This window comes from Heterodontus francisci, chromosome 8, assembly GCF_036365525.1.
Source record: "Heterodontus francisci isolate sHetFra1 chromosome 8, sHetFra1.hap1, whole genome shotgun sequence".
Taxonomy (NCBI): Eukaryota; Metazoa; Chordata; class Chondrichthyes; order Heterodontiformes; family Heterodontidae; genus Heterodontus; species Heterodontus francisci.
Genome location: NC_090378.1, coordinates 39,134,927 through 39,149,313, shown reverse-complemented (window position 1 = coordinate 39,149,313; position 14,387 = coordinate 39,134,927).

The following is a 14,387-nucleotide window of genomic DNA, read 5'->3' as shown; positions in this document are numbered from 1 at the left end:
CACAGCCATGAACAGATGATGGAGGAGTCGATCCATGCCATGGCTTCCTCCATCGAGTGTTTGGTGACCCTTATGGAGAGCCAGATCCCACAGATGCAGGCAGACCTACACACCATTACCTTCGCCATGAGCTCAGCGCAGCAGTGGTAAGATGAGCCTGGAGACATCTCCCACTGCTCGTCCCTCTCTTGTGAGCAGGGAGGTTCAAGTGAGCCTTGAAAAGGAGGAGGAGAAGCTGACCTCCACAGCCGGGGGCTCCCCTCCAAGTGTGGACACGAGCTCCTCAGCTCCTCCGCCAGTGAGCCCAGCTCCAGCTCCAGCAGACGCGATGCCTGAGGAGAGTCCTGCACCAGTGCAGGAAACCCTCAGGCAGCTGGGGCCTTCTAGGCCTCAGGCAACCAGAGGATGCCTGCCAAAGTCATCCCAGGCCAAGGGGCAGCCTGATCAGCAGCCTGCCTCCAGCCCAGCTGCTGTCACAGGGATCACACTGCCTAGCAGCACTCGCCAATATATTAAGACCACTTAGCCACACGGGTGTAGGAAATATGGAATGTCATGATTAATTAAAAGTTCCTTTGTGCAAATCATTAGCCATCATTGTCTCAAATCCATGTTTCATTATGCTTTAATTGTGAGCCCCTTCCCCCTTAGTGCAATGTCAATGTGACCACAGCCCTCATTAACATATGCTCTCCCATGGGCACTAGTGCACATTGCAGCTGGTCACAAATCAGGGAACACAAATGGAAAGGAGATGACAGACTACACGCATTAAGGTGAGTCTTTAATGGAATCTCTGTGAGTGGGCATCAGAGTGGTTGGATGTGGGTAATTATGAGATTGTCTCTTGCCTCCTTGGTGTGTTGCTCAATCTGTCTTGCCTCTAGTGCAAGGTCTTCACCATCCATTGCTGCTTGCTCCTCTCCCTCCTCTGTGTCCTCCTCGTTGGTGGATGAGTGCGCTCAAGCATCTCATCATCAGGTAAGCCCTCCCTCTTTTGCAGTTCTAGATTGTGCAGAGCACAACAGACCACCACAATATGCGAGACCCTCACCGGGCCATACTGCAAGGGCTCCACCAGATCGATCGAGGCACCAGAATCTTATCTTCAGTGGCTGACTGGCCTGCTCAATGGTCGCTCAGTGGAGCCATGGCAATTGTTGTACCTGTCCTTCGCTGCATTGCGAGGGTTCCTCACAGGTGTATGAAGTCATGTCTTCAATGGGTAGCCCTTATCCCTCAAAAATCCATCTCTGCAGGCGAGCGGGAGGCCTGAAAAGCTGTGGCACCCAAGACTGTCAAAGTACATAGATGTCATTGCTACTTCCTGGGAAGCGGGCACACACCTACAGGGAACACTTTTGATGATTGTAGATCAGTTGAACGTTGATGGAATGGAAGCCCTTCCTGTTGATGAAGGCGGCTGGTTGGTCTGTGAGAGCCTTGATGGCCACATGCGTGCAAACCATCATACCTTGCACCTGGGGCAATCCAGCAATAGCCCCGAACCAGATAGCCCTCTCTGCCTCACTGTCAGGATCGGTCCGGTAATGTACATCGTCACCAGCCCTCTTGAATAGGACATTGGTCACCTCCTTGATGCAGCAGTGGGCTGCTGCTTGTGAGACCCCACACATTTCTCTGGTGGATCTCTAGAAAGATCCCGAACTTTAGAGCCATGGTGATCTTCAGGGCCTCTGGCATAGGGTGACCCCCAAATCCCAGAGGTTGCAATTCATCCTGCAGCAGGGCGCATATGTCGCTGACAATGACGCTTGGACATTTGGAGGAGCTGATCCGAATCCGGTACATTGTCTGGCGTTTGTGTGCCCTTGTCATGGCTAGTTGCTGTTGCTATCATTGTGGAACTTCATGGACAGGCGCAGCAGCCTGTTGGCCTTCCCTCCATCAGAGGTGCTTCATCAAGGCATGGGGGTTCAAAAATACAGGGTGTATGAGACCCATGCTAGGTGACCTGTGGACCTACAGGTCTCTGTCGATGCAGAGACGATCCTGCCTCGGCAAGTGAGCTTTTGACAATTCTGTCAGCAGAGTCCCTGATGGACCTCAGAGCCCAACCTTGCTGATGGCTGACCCTGTCTTCCAGCAGTGTGAGTGACCAAACGTATCACACAGCAATTTGGTAACTCAATAGAGACCCCCAAACCTACTCTAAACCCTTGCATAGCCCCCTAGACCCCAAACCCTCTTGCAGAGCCCCCTAGACCCTGAACCACGTTGCACAGAACTCAGCAACACATTCCGACAATGGCCTCCAAACCCCACTCTTTCCCCTTGCAGCAATGCTCAGGGCTGCCTCCCCACTGCAGCAATGAGGCCTCTTGCCTCAGTGCCACCCGGTTTTAATGGTCATGAACCCGAAGGCACGAGAGTGCTGCCTGCCATCCACTGAATCGAGGGCCAATCATTAAATCGAAAATAGTTAGATTTAAATGCATTTTAAAAAGTTGCTCAGCAATTTAAAATAGCTTCCCATCGTTTCAGGGCATCAATGCCACCATGGTGCTTTCCTGCCACTGACAAAATCCGGAACCGATGTCACAACGCCAGATTTCCGGGCAGACAGTTCTGATGTGTGTCTCCATCCCTGCACGTCACCATTCCCACCTTAAATGGCGGCATTAAATTCTGCCCTGCATGTGCACTCACTGCAAGCAGCCATTATAGAACAACTTTATTTGGACCTGCCCAACAGAGAGGGCAACAGAGATTACACCAGAGGGCAGCAGAGAGGGCAGTATAACAAAATGCTCAGCTATTACAATATACTTGTTACAGTCAGGTGAAGAGGGGTCACAGGCTTCACTCTTATTCTTCCTCTTATTTGAGCGCAACAGGGTTTATTCCTGTTTAAACAGTGGATGTGCTTACCACCTCAGTGAGTGTTTCACCTTTTTACCTTTGTTGTGATCATGAACGAACCAATTGGACAGGTTTTCTTGAGTTTAAACAAGAAAGAGATGAGTTTATTTTACTTAACAATCTAAACCCCATCTAAATAAAATAATAAAACATATGCTACGCATTCATACACACTCACAAGAGAATCACACACCCCCAAATAGATTACAGAGTGAGAAGTAGATTTGTGGTTGGGTTAGAGTTCAGAATAAATAAAAACTTAATACACAGTCTGTGAGGTTGGATGAATCCGATGTCTTCTGGCTGAAGATGTATTCTTGAAGTCTTTGGTTGGCACACTTGGCTCAGGGTTTTCTTGGAGGCAGACTTGTAGATGGCTCTCTTCCCCTGGTATCTCTGTGTTTAGCAATCTGTAGGCTTGGAGGGTCCACAGTCGCAGACGGTTTTCAAACTTGCGATGTTATCTGGAGAGACAGAGAGAGAGGGATACAGCCCGTCTGCTTCTGCACAATTTTAGTCACTGGCTTGTCTGTCTTTATTCAAGGGAAACTCCCAGCTTTCACAGAGGTGGACAGACGGTCACATGACTGCCTCAGTGTATTCTCTGGAACCTTCTAATGAGATTCAAGGTTAGTAATTTCCATCTCCTCAGGCTGCCAATATTTATACTTGGAGAGGTTTGCTCTTTCAAAGTCAGTGTGTCAGGATGACTTTGAATGCTATGCTAATGAAGCAATCTTAGGTATTTCAATCACTAGAGCAAGCCATTGTTTTGGGTCCAGGCTCATCAGACATGTCTCTCCTGTTGGAGGCCTTGGAATGTGAAAGGTGTTTCAGATGCAAATTGCAGTGGCCATCTTGGGTGCCAGTTTTTTAAAGTTAACTGTAGGATTCGTTCCATTAAAGTTTAATGCAAGTTTCCAACTGACGAATTAAAATTCCTCATTTGGCATATCGTGTTTTACTGACACCTCCACCCCACACGGACTGCAGTGGGTCAATAGGAACATTTCATTTTGGAATTGTGGAAAAAAAAACACACATTCATTCTCAAACACACTTCTCAAATTCACACATTAATCTTAGAATTGCTGCAGCTGGTATTATCTGCAACAGCTATGCTGATTTAATTTTTTTTGGAGTATTATCTGGAATGGTTCTGTGTTGGCTTAGACAGTGGACAATACATCAGCGATTACATTGTTTTTTTTCTGCAATGCGGCTTTACCCATTCAGGTTCCAGAACCTTGATATCTTTCTCCCTATAGTGACAGTAGGTAGTAAATTGTTTTTTTAGCTTCTGTGAGGTGTCTGAGATTTCCTCTGGGCCCTTGTTCGTGCTGAGTTCTGAATTAAAATTATTGAGTTTGATTTGCTTTGGGTTTGGGACCTGATCATTTGGGTTCTTCAGTGGGTAGATCCACACTGACCTCACTTTTGGTTTTCTGGTGAGTCACACAAGTGCTGTTTACTTTAGGGCATTTTTCCTTCCCTTTTCCCTTTACTGTGGGGAGAGTATTTTTGCTAATCTGCCCGATGTCCTTTGCAACATTACCACTCGCAGGTGTCTGTCCAGCTTTCACTGCACTCCCCTGCGGCACTTCAATTAGGTTAGCCATCTCCCTCACTGTGGATTTGCCTTTTGGGTAACTTTCCTTGTCCCTGCAGGTTTCTGTAAATGCTGTTAGCAGCCTTGGTAGAGTTCCACTTTGCTCTGCAGTTAAAGAGGAGATTGGAGGGTCTAATTTTTCTAACATTCCTCTGTTGGCTAACCGGACGGTAGGGTGTTGAGTCTGAGAATCCTTCCTCTAACTCGTCCTCACTGTCCCTTCCGTCCCCTTCCTACCTGACTGTCTGACAGATCTGTGCTTGTCTGTCCCCTTCCCAGCTGTGATGCTGTTTCAAGATGTTAATGTGACACAGCCTATGTTTTGTCCTTCGGCCTGGGGTATCAATCAAATAATTTACCTGGCTAATCCTCTTTGCCACTCGGTATGGACTGCTGAAATGGGCTTTCAGGGGTTCACCCTGAATTGGGAGTAATACCAATACATGGTCTCCGGGCTGAAATGTTCTGGCCTCGGCATTTTTGTCTGCTTGCCTTTTCATAGCTGCCTGGGAGGTTTTTAGGTGCTCCTGAGCCACTGCACAGGCTCTCGTGTGGAAATGTAGTCTAATATGGAAGATTCATCCCTGTGTCCCAAAAACATCTCCTTGATTAGTTTAAGAGGACCTCTCACCTTGTGTCCATAAACTAATTCAAAGGGACTAAAGCTGGTGGACTCATTGGGTGAGTCCCTGGTGGCAAACGGGAAATCGCAGCCCTTTGTTCCAGTCATGCGGGTACTCATAGCAGTATGCCTGATCATTGTCTTGAGGATGTGGTGGTACCATTCTAAAGCCCCTTGTGACTGTGGGTGGCAGGCTGAGGACTTTAGCTGGGTTATGCCCAGGTTACCCATGACTTTTTGAAAGATCCCAGACATGAAACTCGTGCTATGATCCATCTGGATCTCAGCAGGCAGCCCATATCGGGTAAAGAATTGGGTTAGCCTTCCACCACTACCTTGGCAGAGATAGTTCTTAGGGCAATGACCTCTGGGAATCAGGTATTCACATCCGTAATGGTGAGAAGGTACTGTAGCCCCCTTTTGTTTTCAGCAGAGGTGCCGCACAATCCACCAGAGGATGCAAGAGGATTTGAGTACAGGAGCAAGGATGTCTTACTGCAGTTATACAGGGCCTGGTGAGACCACATCTGGAGTATTTTGTGTAGTTTTGGGCTCCTTATCTGAGGAAGGATGTTCTTGCTGTGGAGGAAGTGCAAAGAATATTTACTAGGCTGATTCCTGGGATGGCAGATTGAGGAGAGATTGGGTCGACTAGGCCTATATTCACCAGAGTTTAGAAGAATGAGAGGGGATCTCATAGAAACCTATAAAACTCTAGCAGGACTAGACAAGCTAGATGCAGGGAGGATGTTCCTGATGGCTGGGCAGTCCAGAACCAGGGATCATAGTCTCAGGATATGTGGTATGCCATTTCGAACCGAGATGAGGAGAAATTTCTTCACTCAGAGGGTGGTGAACCTGTGGAATTCTCTACCGCAGAAAGCAGTGGAGGCCGTCATTAAATATATTCAAGAAGGAGATAGATATATTTCTTAATGCCAAAGGGATCAAGGGATATGGGAAGAAAGTGGTAACAGGGTACTGAATTAGACGATCTTTTTGAATGGCGGAGCAGGCCCAAAGGGCCAAATGGCCTACTCCTGCTCCTATTTTCTATGTTTCTATATTTCTAGAACTCTGCTGAAGGGTTTCCCAAAAGTTGGTTTGGGAATTAAAGGTGCAGGTTTTATTGCAGGTTGGGGCTTCCCCACAACCTGGCATGTATGGAAAGTTGTACAGAACTCCACCACATCTTTGCGAGCTTGGGCTTTTCATACACTGACATGTCCAGCCATTCAAAATTTGTGGGTTATTCTTAATATTTCTTTAGGTACCTCGGCAGCACCACTATCTGGTGAACCACTGTCCACTCTTCGACCACAGGTATATGAGGAGGGCTCCACTTCCTCATCAGCACCCCATTCTGTAAGTAGTAGCACTCTGGGACTCTCTCTGCCTCGGCTTCAGTTTGGGCAGTCTGTGCTAACCTTTTTAATACTGGGTTGGTTTGTTGAGCCTCAACTAAGAAAAATCTCTTTAACCCATCCTTTGGGTCCTCTAACTTCCCAAAAAAGGTTTCAGGTAATCAGACAGTAGGATCATCTGTCTGCAGTGCCAGTTCAGCCTCCTCTGATGGAACTTGTTTGGCCATGGACTGCACCACCATGCAATCAGGGAAAATGCTGGGGACTGTCTCCTGCAACTGCTCTGTCTCTCTGACCTCTTTCAGTCTCTCTAAAACGACTGGGGAAGCTACCACCTTTGCCCCCACCAGATCATTACAAGGAGCAAGTCAACCCCATCTACCGGTAAACTGGGGACAATCCCCATGGTTATCTGTCCTGTAACTGGGTCGCACTCCAAATGCACCTGATATAAAGGTATGAGCATATGCCGCCCTCCGCTATCATTCACTAACACTCTAGCATTCAATGCACTCTCTGGGGGAAAGGTCATGTCTTTTCCCAGCAGAAGGGATTTGGTGGCCCCTGTATCCCTAAGTATGACTATGGGCTTGCTTGTCTCACTCAAGGGGTATGGGTTACTTTTCCTTGAGATACAAATTCCCCCATTCACAGCAGTAGGTTTACTGGTTCTTTGTGCTGCAGTTAAAGCCACAGCCTGCTGTGCTGTGCTTTCCATCAGGGCCCCTTTTCCTGCACTGGCCTGGTGTGCCCTGATTAATCCTACAGGTTTTCCCCATAACATCCTGCTGTCAGCTCAAAGGTGACCTGCCTTTCCACCTACAGTGGAAACACACAGGTCTTCAGGTCTCACTCCTGTTCTCAGTGCTGTCCTTTTTGGCCTGAGGAGGGCCCTCTGTGTGTCCAACTTTCCCTTCTCACCCATGGTTGTTCAGGCTCCTATCACCCTCCCACCTTCTGTCCTTTTCGGGGTTGTGGGGGTGACTAGGGAAGGGTTTCTCTTGGAGTAAGGGTTTGTGTACAAAGGTAAGTCCATCAGCTAGAGTTGCAGCCTACCTGGCTCTTTGAACCTTTGTTCCTCTATGTGATTTTAATAGAAAGGGGAAGTGAGATTTTAAACTCCTCGAGAAGGATCACCGCCCTGAGGTTTTCATATGTGGGCTGTGTCTTAAGTGCCCGTATCCACTGGTCAAAAGCAAGCTGCTTAACTCTTTTAAACTCAAGGTAAGTTTGGTCAGGCTGCTTTCGGAGGATTTGGAATTTCTGGCGGTATGCTTCCGGTACTAGCTCATATACTCCCAGGATAGCATTTTTAGACATCTCATAATCTGCTGAACTTTCACCTGGCAACAGTGAATAAATCTCATGGGCTTTTCATGTTCGCTTGCTTTGTAACAACAGCGTGCAGCAATCTGTAGGCTTGGAGGGTCCACAGTTGCAGACAGTTTTCAAACTTGCGATGTTATCTGGAGAGACAGAGAGAGAGAGAGAGTCACAACCTTTCTGCTTCTGCACAATCTTAGTCACTGGCTTGTCTGTCTTTGTCCAAGGGAAACTCCCAGTTTTCACAGAAATGGACAGATGAGGCTAAAAAGGATGGTACTGAGAACAGTGTATTCTCTGGAACCTTCTAATCAGATTCAAGGTTAGGAATTTCCATCTCCTCAGGCCTCGGGCTGCCAATATTTACACTTTGAGGGGTTTGCTCTTTCAAAGTCAATGTGTCAGGATGGCCTTCAATGCTATGCTAATGAAGCAATCTTAGGTAATTCAATCACTACAGCAAGCTATTGTTTTGGGTCCAGGCACATCAGACATGTGTCTCCTGTTGGAGGCCTTGGAATGTGAAAGGTGTTTCAGATGCAAATTGCAGTGGCCATCTTGGGTGCCAGTTTTTTAAAGTTAACTGTAGGATTTTTTCCATTAAAATTCCTCATTTGGCATATTGTATTTTCTTGACAATACTACATCGCCCTTTTAAGATGGAGATGAGGAGAAATTTGTTCTCTGAGGGTTGTGGATCTTCGGAATTCTCCCCAGAGAGCTGTGGAGGCTGAGTCATTGTCTTCCTCAGCCTTGAGTATATTCCGTTTTTTGACCTATAGGGGTGTCAATGTTATCAGGAACAAGCAGGAAAGTGGAGGTGAAGCTAAGATCAGATCAACCATGATCATATTGAATAGTAGAGCAGGCTCAAGGGGCCGTGGCCTATCCCTGCTGCTATTTCGTATGTTCTTATGACCCCTTATCCTGAGATGATGAGCTCTACTTCCAGACTTTCCAGCCAGGGGAACAAACTCTCAGATCTACCCAATCAAGCTCCCTAAGAATTTTATACCTTTTAGTGAGTTCATCTCTCATTTGTCTGAACTTCAGGGAATATAGGCCCATTCTATTCAATCCCTCCTCATAGGACAACCCTCTTAGCCCAAGAATCAATTGAGTGAAATTTCCAAATAAGGGCGGCACAGTGGCGCAGTGGTTAGCACCGCAGCCTCACAGCTCCAGCGACCCGGGTTCAATTCTGGGTACTGTCTGTGTGGAGTTTGCAAGTTCTCCCTGTGTCTGCGTGGGTTTCCTCCGGGTGCTCCAGTTTCCTCCCACATGCCAAAGACTTGCAGGTTGATAGGTAAATTGGCCATCATAAATTGCCCCTAGTATAGGTAGGTGGTAGGGAAATATAGGGACAGGTGGGGATGTGGGAATATGGAATTAGTGTAGGATTAGTATAAATGGGTGGTTGATGGTCGGCACAGACTCGGTGGGCCGAAGGGCCTGTTTCAGTGCTGTATCTCTAAACTAAACTAAACTAAACTGAGTACCATATAAACACAGGAAAACAGGGACTCTGCAGAATGTGTATTTCCCCCAACAGTACCTAGCACTTCTATACAGCTCTATGAAACTTAATGGCAGAAGAAAGGCTTTAAGCACTAAATAGTAGCATTTCTTTCAATGGGACGATTTTGCCTCTTGTTTCAAGGTTTTATTTTTTAAAAATAAATTGGTTAATTCTGGTGATTCCTATGGTATAAAAGTAAATATCCCATGGATCCCAAATTGTCCGTTATGGCAGTTATTTATAATTAAATTAAATACATGGGAAAAAGCTGTCAGCAGCTGGCAGGCCAGGTGATCTGTTATGTTCTGTGCAAAACTACATAAGCCTCTCGCTGTTCTACTGCAGTCCCCAAATGCTAATCACCATTTACCAAAATCCACTGTGGATGGCAGAGCAAGTGAGTGTGTCAAACCCAGCCTTTGTCACACATCACAATAAGCGTAGAAACAAAGCAGGAAGGAAATAAGCAAAATGAAAGAGAGGGAAAAAATAATTACCCAGAGGCAAAACCAGCTCATTGTCTGTAATCAGGCTTCATTCTTCCAAGCATAATAATAGTCGTTCAACACGACCACCCAAGTAGTAATGATTGGAGATCAAGTGTCAGTCCTTTTGTTGTCTCTCTCTTACTTTTGTTAAGAAGCAAATGTTTGAGGCTGCAAGCTGGCTCCTTTAAAAAGATTGTACCACCTCGATTAAACCATCTGCTTTTAAAGAATGTCAAAGCATGTCACTCAAAGATCTATTTGTTGGGTCAAATTATGTGACAAACTGCAATCACTTGTCTTGGAAGTTGGAGAGTCACTTCTCTGTGTGTGGGAAGGGGGTATCCTATCCATTTAAAAAAAAAACTGCATGCCATACTCCGAAAATAAATGGCTGCTGTGTATTTCTCAACACAGTCGCAGGCACCAGGAAACTTGCCACGCAGCACTGCATCCCGGTGTTTAAAGTGATGTTTTCACTGTAATTGGTGAGGCTTAGTTCCTGGAAATACTCCACTGAACTCTTCCACGTTGATTGGCAAGGGAAATTGATGCAGCAGCAAATGTCAGACTGCTATTTTCACATTCTATGACATTTATTATTCTCAAACTGCTTGCTGATTCTTACTTCCATACAGTTCTAGCAGCGTACAACCTACACATCCAATCTACCTGCTTTCTCTCTCCCTCTCTTCTTTACAGTTGCACACCCATTGTCTTAATATATAAAATGGTGCAGTCCTTTTTAGAGATTTGGAGAAGAGTCACATGGGCCTATCTTACATCTACTGGTGAAAGCCAGTTCTACATGATTGAGAAGAGCTGCTAATAGCGCCAGAATGTCCAAGTGCTAATTGTACTCAAATTTCCTGGATCGGCCGTTTTGTATAATTATTTATAGTGCAGATTTAGCCAGGTATAGGGAGTACACTTGGACAGGAAAACTGTGTGCAATTGAAATTTAAAGGGAAGGGGATAATTAAATGGGAAGTTTTATAATAGGGTGGTAGAATTCCTAATGTTTTTGGAAAGGTTCAAAAGGCATCTTAGCCCATTAGCAGCATTTGCCAAGGTTGAAAGGTCAGGTTATTAAACAAATTGACAGACCACTTTGAAGGGCAGGGAAACCTAATGTGCAGACATGAGTCTGCAGGCAACTGATGGACCAGCCCAGCACCTGACCTGTTTGATGGCTACTGATGTGAAGGTGACAATGGTTGTGAGGTAGCTTCCCTTTGTGCCACTCCCCACCACTCTCCCTATAAATGCACATTGCAGCATGTATCAGGCAGGCATCAGGCCGAAGGTGATTGGTATTGTCACTTGCTGTGCATCCTCTATGATAGATGCTAGCAGCAGGTGTCTTTGCGGAAAATGATACAGCCGTGCATCTGGCTTTCTGCTGACCAGGGCCCTGTATGGTCATTGCCAGAGGCCGCAACAATGTCCACAAATGTAGTTAATGATATCTTAGCAGGTGTGGCCAATTTGACTTTTCTGGCTGCTGTTCACCCAGGAATGCCTTTGTTCATGTAGTACCACACAAAGTACAGCATGCCGTGAGTGGAATGCTCTTGAACACCCACCATGTGTCTCCTAGTGATCTGATTGAGAACATTGACAAGAGTTGTTTGCTGTTAGGTCAACTTGGCTGCAAAAGTCCATGGGGACAAGAGACTCAGTCCCTGGTTTTCAGCCAGCCTATCAGTGGGGTTGGGGGGGCAGGGAGCATTAAAATTGACCTGAAGACCAGCGGCATTTCTAGAAATGTATACATATGAGTTCGGAAGAGTTCAGGGATGAGCTGGGCTGTGATGGTCCACTTGATCAAATAGCCCACTGAAACTTACTACCCAATTTCACGTGGGGTACCAGATGCGGTGAGATCATCCTGCTGGTTACTTAGCACCGCAAGAGAAGATGAAGTAAAAATTAACCAAAATCTGGAATGAGGGCTAGTTCCTGTGGAGTTTCTGGAAGAATCTATCCAGGAAAACAATTTGAAGTTACCAAGTGTTATCACCACAGGACTGAAACAGAGCTTCAATTTGCTTTCACTTTGTGACAGTGTTTAACCCAATCTGAAATCACAGCGGGTTAACTGCAATAGTCTGCACCCTTTTCAGTCCTCCTGGAGGATCTCTGGGCTCTTGCCTATTTATTCATTCTAACTCAAACAATGTGATCAACTCTAGCATTGTCGTTGCATGGTGGAAGGACCTATACTTGGCTGAGATTGGGTATCAATGATAATTTCCATCTCTGATGATTTCTTCTATCTCCTTACTGACCAAGACCCCACTACTGAACGCCAAAGCATTATTTCCCAGACTGTTACCAACTCCATCTTTTCTGAATATCTTTTTATACTTTGCCCCACCTCATGGCCTCCAACCTATTAATTTTACACATCCCATTTCTACCTCCTACGCAAGATACATACATGGGATTGTCTTGTCAGACTGATTTGTTTCAGCCTGCTCCATTCCTACTGATATATTACATCAGCTTTCAAACTCTATCTGAAAACTTCAATATCTTTTAGGTTGCCCACCTTTTTCTCCGATGTACATCTATTGGTGATTTTATTTATGTGTGTGTCTATGATTGTCATCTAATGCAGTTTCTTGGGCATGCAATACTGATATGAATAAAAATTATAAATTAGCAGATACTATTGAAGCATTTGCAAGAACTCATCATAAGCTGATATTGTTGGAATGAAATTAACCTTGCTCAGGATATTGAAACAAAGCCAATATCAAACATTGTAAAGAGGGTGCGTTGACTGCACTGATGATGTGGCTTTTATGCTAGGTGGTTAATAAAAAATACCTCACACTGGTGCTTACGAACTCTGCACACCACCCCCCACCCGCACACACACACACACATTATAGCCCATCAAGGGCTATGCAAATGTGTGCCTCACTGAATTTTATTCAGATCAATTTGTTTTCAATATATTTTGCTACTTCTTTGACGAAGCATTGATGTTTCAGGGCACCATGTTTGCAGGCTGAATGTCAGCTGTGGAGGGTATGCCAGGAATGACAACTAATCCTGAAGTACTCTTTCTAAAACTAATAGAATGCTTCCAATTAATTACCCACCGCAGCTGTGGATCAGTTCTGGACAATTGGCTGGTATGTAAAGGATATGTGTGAAAAGGTCAAAGGATAACAGATGCCTGGCAGTGAGCTACAAGCCAATAATCCAATCAAGCATTTTCAATGAAACTATAAACCATTATATTGAAGCTTAAGCAGGTTCTGAAATTCAGCAGGACATATTATTTATGGCCTATTTATACCTTTTTTAAATAACCATTTTATGGCAGAAGCACACTAGAGAAAAAGCAGATTGACCAATTGTCAATTACGTCTTACTTTTCATGAGAATTATTTAACAACCTATTGGCTTATTATGAGGAGTTTTTTTACAGAATGTCTGGTGCTGCATGTCTGGGCAGCTCTTGTCACAGCTTGGTTTACTTATTTTGGCAGCAGCTATGAGTGAATCCATCTAAGAACAAGGGAGGAGAACCTGGAAACGTAGACACTAATGGAGCGCTGTACTGTCATAGGTGATTAAACTGAGGCCCAATCTGCCTTCTCCAAAGGACATAAAGGATCCTAAGATATCATTTCGAGAAGAGCAGGTGAGTTCTCCTAACGGCTTAGTCAATATTTATCTCTCAATTAACTTCACTAAAACAGATTATTTGATCATTTATCTTAATGTTTCTTCTGGAACCATGCTGTCTGCAAATTGGCTGCCGCATTTCCCTAAATTATAACAGTGACTCAACTTCACAAGTATTTTGTAGGCTCCGTAGTACTTTAGAATGTCCCAAGGGTGTGGAAGGCACTATATTAATGCAAAGTCTGATTTTCTTTATTGTTAGGAATTGCATTTGGCTAACATATGACTTCAAAGCAAATGGCCACAACTTGGCACTATAAATTGTTCCATCCATACCTCTGAAGCATATTGATACATGGACAGGACAGATAGTGTCCCTGTTGCCAGCTACCTTAACAGCTAAAAAGCTACTTGTCCCTTGGCTCTCTGTAAAGATCCATCAGAGAAAGCATCACTGATGTAGAATCTCACTGACTGCTCAGCATCTGGTTGGATTTGTAAACCAGATGGTGGATGTGTTCCCCAGAGGCATAGTCCAACATCACACGTGGAGTCTCAAACAAATATCCGACTTTGACAATTTAATGCATATTGGAATGTCCACATTATCTTTGCAGGAGCAAGGAGTTTGCAGCACAAGTGCTATAGTTCCCATCTGGATTGATTCAGTTCCTGAATTTCACTTTAGTTTTATTCATAATTCATATCATCCACTGTTTCACTTATTTGGCTCACAGTTAGGATCAATTTAGAATGAAATACATGAAGATTATATGATTGCACTACATTAGTGATGTGAAATAGATATTTCAGAACTTGGAAGTAATGCTGCTTGATATCAATATGACCCCATGGTGACAACCATCATCTGAATTTTTAATTTGTGAAGTTCCTCTACACATTTATAGCAGCTGGATGAGTGTGAAGGTCTTTGCTG